The sequence below is a fragment of the Lolium perenne genome, chromosome 4, assembly GCF_019359855.2.
Source record: "Lolium perenne isolate Kyuss_39 chromosome 4, Kyuss_2.0, whole genome shotgun sequence".
In the NCBI taxonomy this organism is placed as follows: Eukaryota; Viridiplantae; Streptophyta; class Magnoliopsida; order Poales; family Poaceae; genus Lolium; species Lolium perenne.
In genome coordinates, this window is record NC_067247.2 from 55,314,152 (window position 1) to 55,328,631 (window position 14,480).

Sequence of the window (14,480 nt, forward strand, 5' to 3'; positions counted from 1 at the left end):
GATTCCTTGGCGAACGCCGGCCGCGTCCTCCAAGCGGATGAGCAGGAGCGCTTGCCGGCTTCGTCGCTGCGTTCGATCTATGTGTTGTGGCTTCCCTTGCGCACGTAGGCCGCGTGCTCTAAGCAGAGGAGCAGGAGCTCAACATCTGGTATGTGCTCATCATCCGTTGCCGCCGCGGGAGCGTATGCTTCCCGTGTCTTGATTTGGTTGTTTTGACTGAAAACTGATTCCAGTTACTACCGTATCTGCACTCGGTTTATTGCTTGCTCTGATGTTATGAATAAATTGGTGTCAAGCTATTGTTCTAATATTGCTTGCGGGAAACACCCACTATGGTGCGGCTGGATCGGGTGTTTGTGTCGGTTGCCTGGGAGGAGTTGCATAGTAGCTGCATGTTGCGCTGTTTGGTAACGGTGGTGGCCGACCACTGCCCACTCCTCCTGGATTGCACCACCAAATCGGCTGGACGGAAGAGGTTCCAGTTCGAACGTTTCTGGCTAAAGTTGGAAGGTTTTGAGGACGCTGTGCGAAGCGCCTGGGATGTTGTGGAGGGTGACCCCGACCCCTTCCGGCGGCTCACCGCAAAGCTGAAGCGCACGGCGCGCAGCTTGCTGAGCTGGAGTGACAAAAAGGTTGGAAGTGTTAAACTGCAGCTAATGATAGCGCGGGAGGTCGTCTTTAGGCTGGATGTGGCCATGGAATCTAGACAACTTTCGCCGGACGAGCGCCGACTCAGGGCGCACCTCAAACACGCTTACGTGGGCCTGGCGTCGCTTGAACGCACTATGGCAAGGCAACGAGCCAAAATCGCGTGGCTGAAGGAGGGGGACGCCAACACAGCCTTCTTCCATCAACACGCGGCATACCGTCGCCAGAAGAACGTATCAATAGTCTGCAGGTGGGAGGTGCGGTCATTTCTGACCAGGCGGCCATGGCTGAAGCTGCTTTCACACACTTTGAGGGCCTGCTTGGCACCTCGGTGGATAGACAGCATTCACTGGACTTGGACTTCCTGGATACCCACTCTCAGGACCTCGCAGAGCTGGAGGCGGTGTTCACGGAGGATGATATCTGGGAGGTGATTCGGCGACTGCTGGGGGGCAAGGCGCCGGGGCCCGACGGGTTCACGGCTGAATTCCTTCAGAAATGCTGGGGAGTGGTTAAGGGTGACTTCATGGCAGCCTTCGACAAGTTGTTCACGTTGTGCGGGCGCGGGTTCCAAGGTCTCAACCAGGCCTTGCTGACCCTGCTGCCTAAGCGCCCGGATGCGGCTGCGCTCGGCGACTACCGCCCAATCAGCCTGATCCATATCTTTGCCAAGCTGGTTGCAAAGGCGCTCGCCACTCGTCTAGCCCCTAGGATGAAGTCGCTGGTGGATCGTAACCAATGCGCGTTCATTCGCAAGCGCTGTATCCACGACAACTTCATGTTGGTCCAGCAGACAGCTAGATTTCTACATCGGGAGAAGGAGCCGCGGGTGATGCTCAAGTTGAACATTGCCCGCGCCTTTGACTCCGTTTCTTGGGCTTTCCTTTTGGAAATCCTTTGCAAGTTAGGGTTTGGACCTAAGTTCCGCGAACTAGTGTCCATCCTCCTATCCACTGCGAGTACCAGGGTGATGCTCAATGGCGAGCCAGGCCCCCCGATTTGGCATCGTAGGGGCCTGAGACAGGGAGACCCCTTGTCGCCAGCGCTGTTTGTACTGATGATGAACACCCTCAACAGGTTGTTGGCTAAGGCAATCGAGTTCGGGGTGCTGAGGCGCTTAGCACGGCGGGACTTAGCGACGTCTGTATCGCTCTATGCGGATGATGTTGTGATTTTCTGCCATGCGGATGAGACGGATCTACGCACTGTTCGTGGGATCCTGGAGCTCTTCGGCCATGCTTCGGAGCTGCGCACCAACTTTGCCAAGTGCTCGGTTTCCCCCATCGCATGCTCTGAGGATGAGGCCGCGGGCGCTGCTGCACTCATGGAGTGCCAGCTAGCGCCGTTTCCGGTGAGATACCTTGGCATCCCGTTGTCTATCGGGAGGCTGACGGTTGCAGCATTCCAGCCTCTCATAGACCGTCTAGCCGACAAGCTACCTACCTGGAGGGCATCGATGATGCCTCGGGCAGGACGCCTGGCGCTAACCCGTTCGGTTCTCGCAGCGATACCGTTGCACCAGCTGATGGTGCTGAGTCTGGATAAGAAAGCACTCAAGCAGGTCAACAAAATCTTGCGAGGATTCCTTTGGGCTGGCAGGACAGACGCCAATGGCGGACATTGCCACGTCAACTGGGCAAGGGTGTGTAGGCCGTTGCGGCTTGGGGGGCTGGGAATCCCCGATCTCGCACGCACGGCTATCAGCCTCAGGGTGCGCTGGATCTGGAGGAAGCACGCTGACCCCCTGCGACCTTGGCGCGGGTTGGACATGCATTTCTCAAAGACGGAGCTGGATGTCTTTGCGGCTTCTACCTACATGGTAGTCGGCAACGGGCAATCCGCCCTCTTCTGGGAGGACAGATGGCTGGACGGCAGGTCCATCAAGGAGATGGCACCGGAGGTATACGCTTTGGTTCCAAAGCGCCGGCGAAAGGCGCGCACGGTCCGTGAAGCGCTGGTTGACCGTACCTGGATCCCCGATATTGTAGGTGCACCGAGCGCCCTGGCTATGTGGCAGTACGTCCAGCTGTGGGGTAGGCTCAGGGGCATTCAACTATCGGGTGACCCGGACAGGATGGTTTGGCGGTGGACGACGGATGGATAGTATACAGCTGGATCCTGTTATGACACCCTTTTCCAGGGGCTATCATCTCAGGGTCTGATGACCCACAAGTATAGGGGGTGTATCGTAGTATCTTCGATAAGTAAGAGTGTCGAACCCAACGAGGAGCAGAAGGTGTTGACAAGCAGTTTCGATGAAGGATTCACTGTAAATGCTCACAGACAAGTATTCAGGGGGTTTTGATGTAACAGTTGAATAAAGTACGAGTAAGTAAAGTGCGAGAGTAACAATTGCAGCGAGTGGCCCAATCCTTTTTAGCACAAAGGACAAGCCGGTTTGTTTACTTATAATGACCAAACGTTCTCGAGGACACATGGGATTTTAGTCTAGTGCTTTCGCTACATACGGCTAAATAATCTTCATTGTTATGATAAGTGTTGTGTGGGTGAACCTATGCTAATGTACCGCCCTTCCTAGGACTAATACATACTTGTGATTATACCCCTTGCAAGCATCCGCAACTACAAGAAAGTAATTAAGATAAATCTAACCACAGCCTTAAACTCTGAGATCCTGCGATCCCTCCTGCATCGATATACCAACGGGGGTTTAGGTTTCTGTCACTCCGGCAACCCCGCAATTGGCAAACGAATACAAGATGCATTCCCCTAGGCCCATAAATGGTGAAGTGTCATGTAGTCGACGTTCACATGACACCACTAGAAGAATAACACCACAACTTAAATATCATACCATTGAATATTACTCAACCATAGTTCACTACTAACATTTAGACTTCACCCATGTCCTCAAGAACTAAACGAACTACTCACAAGACATCATATGGAACATGATCAGAGGTGATATGATGATGAATAACAATCTGAACATAAACTTGGTTCAATGGTTTCACTCAATAGCATCAACAACAAGTAGAGATCGATACCGGGAGAGTTTCCCCTATCAAACAATCAAGATCAAACCCAAATTGCTACAGCGGTGACGAGGTGCTGCGGAGGAGACGGCGGTGATGATGGTGGAGATGATGATGATGGTGATGGAGATGATGTCCAGCTCGATGTCGGTGACGATGGCGTCGATTTCCCCCTCCCGGAGGGAATTTCCCCGGCGGATTCCTGCCCGCCGGAGAGCTCATTTCTCTCTGGTGTTCTCCGCCCCGCAGAGGCGGTTGTAACTCTTCGCGAGGTACCCTCTCGTGGCTTAGGTTTTTGGGACGAAGGGTTTCGCGAAGAAAAGGAGGCGAAAGGGGCTGTGGGGCCCCCACACCACATGGTGGCGCGGCCAGGCCATGGGCCGCGCCGCCCTATGGTGTGGGCCCACCCTGGGTCCACCTGGCTCCTCCTTCTGGCTTCCTTCGTCATCTTGAAAAATAGGATTTTTGGTATAATTTCCTTCCACAGTTGATCTTCCGAAATATTGCGTTCTGACGGTGCTTTTTCCAGCGAGAATCCTGGCTCCGGTGCTTGATCCTCCAATAATGATGAAACATGCAAAATAGATGAAATAACATAAGTATTGTGTCCCAATATGAAACATATCAATGAATAACAGCAAATTATGATATAAAATAGTGATGCAAATTGGACGTATCAACTCCCCCCAAGCTTAGACTTCGCTTGTCCCCAAGCGAAACTGAGCTCGATAAACAGGACCACATGTTTATGGAGTGAAGAGTCGATAAATAAAATACGGACAAGAAGCATCATATTCATTCGCACAAGACATTATAGTAGTCAACTTCCTCATATAACTCAACTTGAAACAAGTATAAGGTAATCACAAATAAAGGTGCATAAGAAATCATAATTGGTGATGGCAAACTTCGTTCTTGGTCAGAGAACAATTAACAGATTATATTTATCTCATTGAGCAGCGCTCTCATGTTAAAGTTTATATGGCACAACTTGCATACTCAATCATAATGGTCTCCTCATAATCATTGATAACTTGCAAAGTTATATTCATTCAGATAAAACTTGTACTAAACAAAGAAGAATAAAAGACATGATGAAGCAAATCACAATATAATGGTTTGATCACAACTACTCAAATGCTTGCTTGAGATGGAGGGAAATAGGTTTACTGACTCAACATAAAGTAAAAGACAGGCCCTTCGCAGAGGGAAGCAGGGATTAAATCATGTGCTAGAGCTTTTTCAGTTTTGAAATCATATAAAGAGGGTAAAAGTAACATTTTGAGGGGTGTTTGTTGTTGTCAACGACTGGTAGCGGGTACTCTAACCCCCTTGCCAGACAACCTTCAAAGAGCGGCTCCCATTTTATTTTATGTAGCACTCCTTCCAACCTTTCTTTCACAAACCATGGCTAACCGAATCCTCGGGTGCCTGCCAACAATCTCATACCATGAAGGAGTGCCCTTTTATTTTAGTTTTATTATGATGATGACACTCCCCCCAACTTTTGCTTACACAAGCCATGGCTAACCGAATCCTTCGGGTGCCTTCCATCAATCACATACCATGGAGGAGTGTCTATTTAGTTTAATTAATTTGGGACTGGGAATCCCATTGCCAGCTCTTTTTGCAAAATTATTGGATAAGCGGATGAAGCCACTAGTCCATTGGTGAAAGTTGCCCAACAAGATTGAAAGATAAACACCACATACTTCCTCATGAGCTATGAAACATTGACACAAATAAGAGATACTAAGTTTTTGAATTGTTTAAAGGTAGCACATGAAGTATTTACTTGGAATGGCAGAAATTACCATGTACTAGGAAGATATGGTGGACACAAATGGCATAGGTTTGGGCTAAGGTTTGGACGCACGAGAAGTATTCCCTCTCAGTACAAGTCTTTGGCTAGCAAGGTTAATTAGCAAGCATAAGAGTTGAGGGAAACAAACAAATATACATGTGATAGAAACAATCATGCATCTTCCTTGCAAGCACAAACAGTTTTAACTTCAGAATAATAAGCTATGAGCTAACAAGAAAGAAAGACAATGAAACATCTACATGTATTTCTCTTTTCTACTTAAACCTCAAAGTGTTGTTGCTATTGACCAATGCTAAGTTTGCCAAAACCAAATAGATTTATTCAATGCTCCCAAAGTGATACCAATACTAACAACAAGATAAATCATATAATAGAGATTGCAAACTAAAATAAGGTGTGCAATATGTAAATGATAAGACTTCTCATTAATATTCCATAACGATAACTCACACCAAGGGATACATAGATAACCAACTAAAGGAGAGATACTTCCAAACTGCAACCCATCTTATATGATAACTTCCCTACTCATGATATGACACTACTTGACAATAAAAAGTAAAAGGTAGTGATGATGTGATACCGCGGCACTCCCCCAAGCTTGGAACAAACCAAGGGGATGCCAATACCGATGATGAATTACTCCTTTGGCGATGATGGTGATGAACTCCTCCCACGCTTCTTACAGATCTCCTTCAGCTTCAGTTTCTCAGCTTGGCAATTCTGCACTAAGACTCGAAGAGATTCATTGTTATCTGAAGTTGGCGATGATGACCTTGTGATGTGAATCGAGTGGTATTCTAGCATTCTTCGGAGACGGTAATTCTCCTCCTGGAGTATCTCCACTTCTCTTCTTAGAGCCCTGATGGCGTGTATTTCACACGTTCGTTGGGCAACCCCAAGAGGAAGGTATGATGCGCACAGCAGCAAGTTTTCCCTCAGAAAGAAACCAAGGTTTATCGAACCAGGAGGAGCCAAGAAGCACGTTGAAGGTTGATGGCGGCGAGATGTAGTGCGGCGCAACACCAGGGATTCCGGCGCCAACGTGGAACCTGCACAACACAACCAAAGTACTTTGCCCCAACGAAACAGTGAGGTTGTCAATCTCACCGGCTTGCTGTAACAAAGAGTTAACCGTATTGTGTGGAAGATGATTGTTTGCAGAAAACAGTAGAACAAGTATTGCAGTAGATTGTATTTCAGTAAAGAGAATTGGACCGGGGTCCACAGTTCACTAGAGGTGTCTCTCCCATAAGACGAACAGCATGTTGGGTGAACAAATTACAGTTGGGCAATTGACAAATAAAGAGAGCATGACAATGCACATACATATCATGATGAGTATAGTGAGATTTAATTGGGCATTACGACAAAGTACATAGACCGCCATCCAACTGCATCTATGCCTAAAAAGTCCACCTTCAGGTTATCATCCGAACCCCCTCCAGTATTAAGTTGCAAGCAACATACAATTGCATTAAGTATGGTGCGTAATGTAATCAACAACTACATCCTTAGACATAGCATCAATGTTTTATCCCTAGTGGCAACAGCACAACACAACCTTAGAACTTTCTCACACCGTCCTGTGTGTCAATGCAGCATGAACCCACTATCGAGCATAAGTACTCCCTCTTGGAGTTACAAGCATCTACTTGGCCAGAGCATCTACTAGTAACGGAGAGCATGCAAGATCATAAACAACACATAAGCATAACTTTGATAATCAACATAACAAGTATTCTCTATTCATCGGATCCCAACAAACGCAACATATAGAATTACAGATAGATGATCTTGATCATGTTAGGCAGCTCACAAGATCCGACAATGATAGCACAATGGGGAGAAGACAACCATCTAGCTACTGCTATGGACCCATAGTCCAGGGGTAGACTACTCACACATCACACCGGAGGCGACCATGGCGGCGTAGAGTCCTCCGGGAGATGATTCCCCTCTCCGGCAGGGTGCCGGAGGCGATCTCCTGGATCCCCCGAGATGGGATCGGCGGCGGCGGCGTCACTGGAAGGTTTTCCGTATCGTGGTTCTCGGTACTGGGGTTTTCGTCACGGAGGCTATTTGTAGGCGGAAGGGCAGAGTCGGGGGCCAGACGAGGGGGCCACACCATAGGGCGGCGCGGGCCCCCCCTGGGCCGCGCCGCCACGTGGTGTCGCCACCTCGTGGCCCCACTTCGTGTGTTCTTCGGTCTTCTGGAAGCTCCGTGGAAAAATAGGCCCCTGGGCTTTGATTTCGTCCAATTCCGAGAATATTTCCTTACTAGGATTTCTGAAACCAAAAACAGCATAAAACAGAATCGGCACTTCGGCATCTTGTTAATAGGTTAGTTCCAGAAAATGCACGAATATGACATAAAGTGTGCATAAAACATGTAGATAACATCAATAATGTGGCATGGAACATAAGAAATTATCGATACGTCGGAGACGTATCAGCATCCCCAAGCTTAGTTCTGCTCGTCCCGAGCAGGTAAAACGATAACACAGATAATTTCTGGAGTGACATGCCATCATAATCTTGATCATACTATTTGTAAAGCATATGTAGTGAATGCAGCGATCAAAACAATGTGTATGACATGAGTAAACAAGTGAATCATATAGCAAAGACTTTTCATGAATAGCACTTCAAGACAAGCATCAATAAGTCTTGCATAAAAGTTAACTCATAAAGCAATAATTCAAAGTAAAGGCATTGAAGCAACACAAAAGAAGATTAAGTTTCAGCGGTTGCTTTCAACTTGTAACATGTATATCTCATGGATATTGTCAACATAGAGTAATATAATAAGTGCAATAAGCAAGTATGTAGGAATCAATGCATAGTTCACACAAGTGTTTGCTTCTTAAGGTGGAGAGAAATAGGTGAACTGACTCAACATTGAAAGTAAAAGAATGGTCCTCATAGAGGAAAAGCATCGATTGCTATATTTGTGCTAGAGCTTTGATTTTGAAAACATGAAACAATTTTGTCAACGGTAGTAATAAAGCATATGCATCATGTAAATTATATCTTATAAGTTGCAAGCCTCATGCATAGTGTACTAATAGTGCCCGCACCTTGTCCTAATTAGCTTGGACTACCTGGATTATCACCGCAATACATATGCTTTAACCAAGTATCACAAAGGGGTACCTCTATGCCGCATGTACAAAGGTCTAAGGAGAAAGCTCGCATTTGGATTTCTCGCTTTTGATTATTCTCAACTTAGACATCCATACCGGGACAACATAGACAATAGATAATGGACTCCTCTTTTAATGCTTAAAGCATTCAACAACAATTAATTCTTTTCTCATTAGAGATTTGAGGATGTTTGTCCAAAACTGAAACTTCCACCATGGAACATGGCTTCGGTTAGCGGCCCAATGTTCTTCTCTCACAATATGCATGCTCAAACCATTCAACTCAGAGTAGATCGCCCTTACTTCAGACAAGACGAACATGCATAGCAACTCACATGAAATTCAACAATGAGTTGATGGCGTTCCCGCAAAACATGGTTATCGCACAACAAGCAACTTAATAAGAGATAAAGTGCATAATTACATATTCAATACCACAATAGTTTTTAAGCTATTTGTCCCATGAGCTATATATTGCAAAGGTGAATGATGGAATTTTAAAGGTAGCACTCAAGCAATTTACTTTGGAATGGCGGAAAATACCATGTAGCATAGGTAGGTATGGTGGACACAAATGGCATAGTGGTTGGCTCAAGTATTTTGGATGCATGAGAAGTATTCCCTCTCGATACAAGGTTTAGGCTAGCAAGGCTTATTTGAAACAAACACAAGGATGAACCGGTGCAGCAAAACTCACATAAAAGACATATTGAAAACATTATAAGACTCTACACCGTCTTCCTTGTTGTTCAAACTCAATACTAGAAATTATCTAGACCTTAGAGAAACCAAATATGCAAACCAAATTTTAGCATGCTCTATGTATTTCTTCATTAATGGGTGCAAAGCATATGATGCAAGAGCTTAATCATGAGCACAACAATTGCCAAGTATCACGTTACCCAAGACATTTATAGCAATTACTACATGTATCATTTTCCAATTCCAACCATATAACAATTTAACGAAGGAGAAACTTCGCCATGAATACTATGAGTAGAAACCAAGGACATACTTGTCCATATGCTACAGCGGAGCGTGTATCTCTCCCATAAAGTGAATGCTAGGATCCATTTTATTCAAACAAAACAAAAACAAAAACAAACCGACGCTCCAAGAAAAAGCACATAAGATGTGATGGAATAAAAATATAGTTTCAGGGGAGGAACCTGATAATGTTGTCGATGAAGAAGGGGATGCCTTGGGCATCCCCAAGCTTAGACGCTTGAGTCTTCTTGATATATGCAGGGGTGAACCACCGGGTGCATCCCCAAGCTTAGAGCTTTCACTCTCCTTGATCATGTTGCATCATACTCCTCTCTTGATCCTTGAAAACTTCCTCCACACCAAACTCGAAACAACTCATTAGAGGGTTAGTGCACATTATAAATTGACATATTCAGAGGTGACACAATCATTCTTAACACTTCTGGACATTGCATAATGCTACTGGACATTAGTGGATCAAAGAAATTCATCCAACATAGCGAAAGAGGCAATGCGAAATAAAAGGCAGAATCTGTCAAAACAGAACAGTTCGTATTGACGAATTTTAAAATGGCACCAGACTTGCTCAAATGAAAATGCTCAAATTGAATGAAAGTTGCGTACATATCTGAGGATCATGCACGTAAATTGGCTTAATTTTCTGAGTTACCTACAGGGAGGTGGACCCAGATTCGTGACAGCAAAGAAATCTGGAACTGTGCAGTAATCCAAATCTAGTACTTACTTTTCTATCAACGGCTTAACTTGGCACAACAAAACACAAAACTAAGATAAGGAGAGGTTGCTACAGTAGTAAACAACTTCCAAGACACAAAATAAAAACAAAGTACTGTAGGTAAAAACATGGGTTGTCTCCCAAGAAGTTCTTTTCTTTATAGCCATTAAGATGGGCTCAGCAGTTTTGATGATGCACTCGCAAGAAATAGTATTCGAAGCAAAAGAGAGCATCCAGAGGTAAATTCAAAACACATTTAAGTCTAACATGCTTCCTATGCATAGGAATCTTGTAAATAAACAAGTTCATAAAGAGCAAAGTAACAAGCATAGGAAGATAAAACAAGTATAGCTTCAAAAATTTCAGCACATAGAGAGGTGTTTTAGTAACATGAAAATTTCTACAACCATATTTTCCTCTCTCATAATAACTTTCAGTAGCATCATGAGAAAACTCAACAATATAACCATCACATAAAGCATTCTTATCATGAGTCTCATGCATAAAATTATTACTCTCCACATAAGCATAATCAATTTTATTAGTAATAGTGGGAGCAAATTCAACAAAGTGGCTATCATCATATATAGGAGGCATATTGTAATCATAAAAGAAAATTTTCTCCTCAATGCTTGGGGGACTAAAAAGATCATGCTCATCAGAGCCAGCTTCCCCAAGCTTAGAATTTTCCATAGCATTAGCAACAATGGTGTTCAAAGCATCCATAGTAATAACATTCCCATTAGCATGCATATAAAGTTCCATGGGTTTTTTAATTCTCTCTTCAAACACATCATGTCCTAATTCAAGATAAAGTTCATAAAGATCTCTCATATTTTTGTTGTTTTCCATTATGCTTAACTAGTGAAATAAAAACATGCATGATATTAAGTAAAGTAAAACAAGTAACTAATTTTTTTGTGTTTTTGATATAGCAAACAAGATAACAAATAAAGTAAAACTAGCAACTAATTTTTTTGTATTTTGATTTAGTGCAGCAAACAAAGTAGTAAATAAAACTAAGCAAGACAAAAACAAAGTAAAGAGATTGAGAAGTGGAGACTCCCCTTGCAGCATGTCTTGATCTCCCCGGCAACGGCGCCAGAAAAAGAGCTTGATGGCGTGTATTTCACACGTTCGTTGGGCAACCCCAAGAGGAAGGTATGATGCGCACAGCAGCAAGTTTTCCCTCAGAAAGAAACCAAGGTTTATCGAACCAGGAGGAGCCAAGAAGCACGTTGAAGGTTGATGGCGGCGAGATGTAGTGCGGCGCAACACCAGGGATTCCGGCGCCAACGTGGAACCTGCACAACACAACCAAAGTACTTTGCCCCAACGAAACAGTGAGGTTATCAATCTCACCGGCTTGCTGTAACAAAGAGTTAACCGTATTGTGTGGAAGATGATTGTTTGCAGAAAACAGTAGAACAAGTATTGCAGTAGATTGTATTTCAGTAAAGAGAATTGGACCGGGGTCCACAGTTCACTAGAGGTGTCTCTCCCATAAGACGAACAGCATGTTGGGTGAACAAATTACAGTTGGGCAATTGACAAATAAAGAGAGCATGACAATGCACATACATATCATGATGAGTATAGTGAGATTTAATTGGGCATTACGACAAAGTACATAGACCGCCATCCAACTGCATCTATGCCTAAAAAGTCCACCTTCAGGTTATCATCCGAACCCCTCCGGTATTAAGTTGCAAGCAACAGACAATTGCATTAAGTATGGTGCGTAATGTAATCAACAACTACATTCTTAGACATAGCATCAATGTTTTATCCCTAGTGGCAACAGCACAACACAACCTTAGAACTTTCACATCCTTTGTCCCGGTGTCAATGCAGGCATGAACCCACTATCGAGCATAAGTACTCCCTCTTGGAGTTACAAGCATCTACTTGGCCAGAGCATCTACTAGTAACGGAGAGCATGCAAGATCATAAACAACACATAAGCATAACTTTGATAATCAACATAACAAGTATTCTCTATTCATCGGATCCCAACAAACGCAACATATAGAATTACAGATAGATGATCTTGATCATGTTAGGCAGCTCACAAGATCCGACAATGATAGCACAATGGGGAGAAGACAACCATCTAGCTACTGCTATGGACCCATAGTCCAGGGGTAGACTACTCACACATCACACCGGAGGCGACCATGGCGGCGTAGAGTCCTCCGGGAGATGATTCCCCTCTCCGGCAGGGTGCCGGAGGCGATCTCCTGGATCCCCCGAGATGGGATCGGCGGCGGCGGCGTCTCTGGAAGGTTTTCCGTATCGTGGTTCTCGATGCGGGGTTTTCGTCACGGAGGCTATTTGTAGGCGGAAGGGCGAGTCGGGGAGCCGACGAGGGGGCCACACCATAGGGCGGCGCGGGCCCCCCCTGGGCCGCGCCGCCACGTGGTGTCGCCACCTCGTGGCCCCACTTCGTGTGTTCTTCGGTCTTCTGGAAGCTCCGTGGAAAAATAGGCCCCTGGGCTTTGATTTCGTCCAATTCCGAGAATATTTCCTTACTAGGATTTCTGAAACCAAAAACAGCAGAAAACAAGAATCGGCACTTCGGCATCTTGTTAATAGGTTAGTTCCAGAAAATGCACGAATATGACATAAAGTGTGCATAAAACATGTAGATAACATCAATAATGTGGCATGGAACATAAGAAATTATCGATACGTCGGAGACGTATCAAGCCCGATATTGATCACAAAACTCATCGGTAGTTCGTAGAGCTTCTTCCAACACAGGGAAGGAGTCGAGGCTAAGAGCGGGTGGTAAAGGTCCCTGCAAGTTATGAGAAAAAGAACGTCGAGTGTCAACAGATCCCACCAAGATTTGCTTGCTCCCAACGGCTTGCTGCTCTTGTCCTGATGGCACCCTCTTCACTTCTTCCTCCGAAAGCCCCTTACCCTTGTTCTTGGAGACCATGGTGCTTCTAAACTGAAAATAGATCCTGGCAGAAACAGCTCGAAGCAAAACACGTCGAGAAAATGATATACGGACCTCCAGGGGTCCGGGGGATTATATAGCAAAAATTTTCACAACAAACGGAAAGTACCAGATCGAACCAGAGTCGGAAAGGGGCGACGAGGCGGCCAGACCATAGGTCGGCGCGGGCCCAGGTCAGACCGCGCCGCCCTATGGTGGCACCCCCTCATGCGTCCTTTCCACTCCGTTTCGAACTCGTAATTTTTCATATTTTCCAAAAACAGCGAAAATATTGTTCGGAAAGTAAATTGCGTACTTTTCATTACCAGTACTGTTACCTATTCAAAGTCGAGTTCTGGCGGACTGTCAATTTGCCCTTTGATGAAAGCCTCCGGTGTTTCCACTTGAATAATATCAACATCAACATTATAAGAATCACCCGAGATATAATGCTTGAGTCTTTGTCCATTCACCACTTGCGTGGCATTGCCTTGGAGAGAGCTAATTTTAATTGCTCCTGAACGATACACCTCCTCGACAACATATGGTCCTTCCCATTTCGAGAGTAATTTCCCTGCAAAGAATCTGAGACGAGACCGATACAATAGGACTTTATCCCCAATATTAAATTCCCTTTTAATAATCCTTCTATCATGCCATTTTTTAACTTTTTCTTTAAAGAGTTTAGCATTTTCATAAGCTTCACTTCTCCATTCATCTAGAGAACTTAATTGCAACAACCTCTTATCACCGGCAAGTTTAGGATCTTTATTTAATTCTCTAACAGCCCAATAAGCTTTATGCTCTAGTTCTAAAGGTAAATGACAAGCTTTCCCATAAACCATTTTATAAGGCGACATTCCCATGGGATTTTTATAAGCAGTTCTATAAGCCCATAGTGCATCCTTCAATTTACTAGCCCAATTCTTTCTAGTTTTATTAACAGTCTTTCCCAAAATAGATTTAATCTCTCTATTTGATAATTCTACTTGACCACTAGTTTGAGGATGATAAGCGGAAGCAATTCTATGATTAATACCATACTTAGCAAGAGTTTTTCTAAAACCTCCATGAATAAAATGAGAACCTCCATCAGTCATAATATATCTAGGCACTCCAAATCTAGGAAAAATAATATCTACAAGCATTCTTAACGACGTCTCACCATCAGCACTTTTTGTAGGTATGGATTCCACCC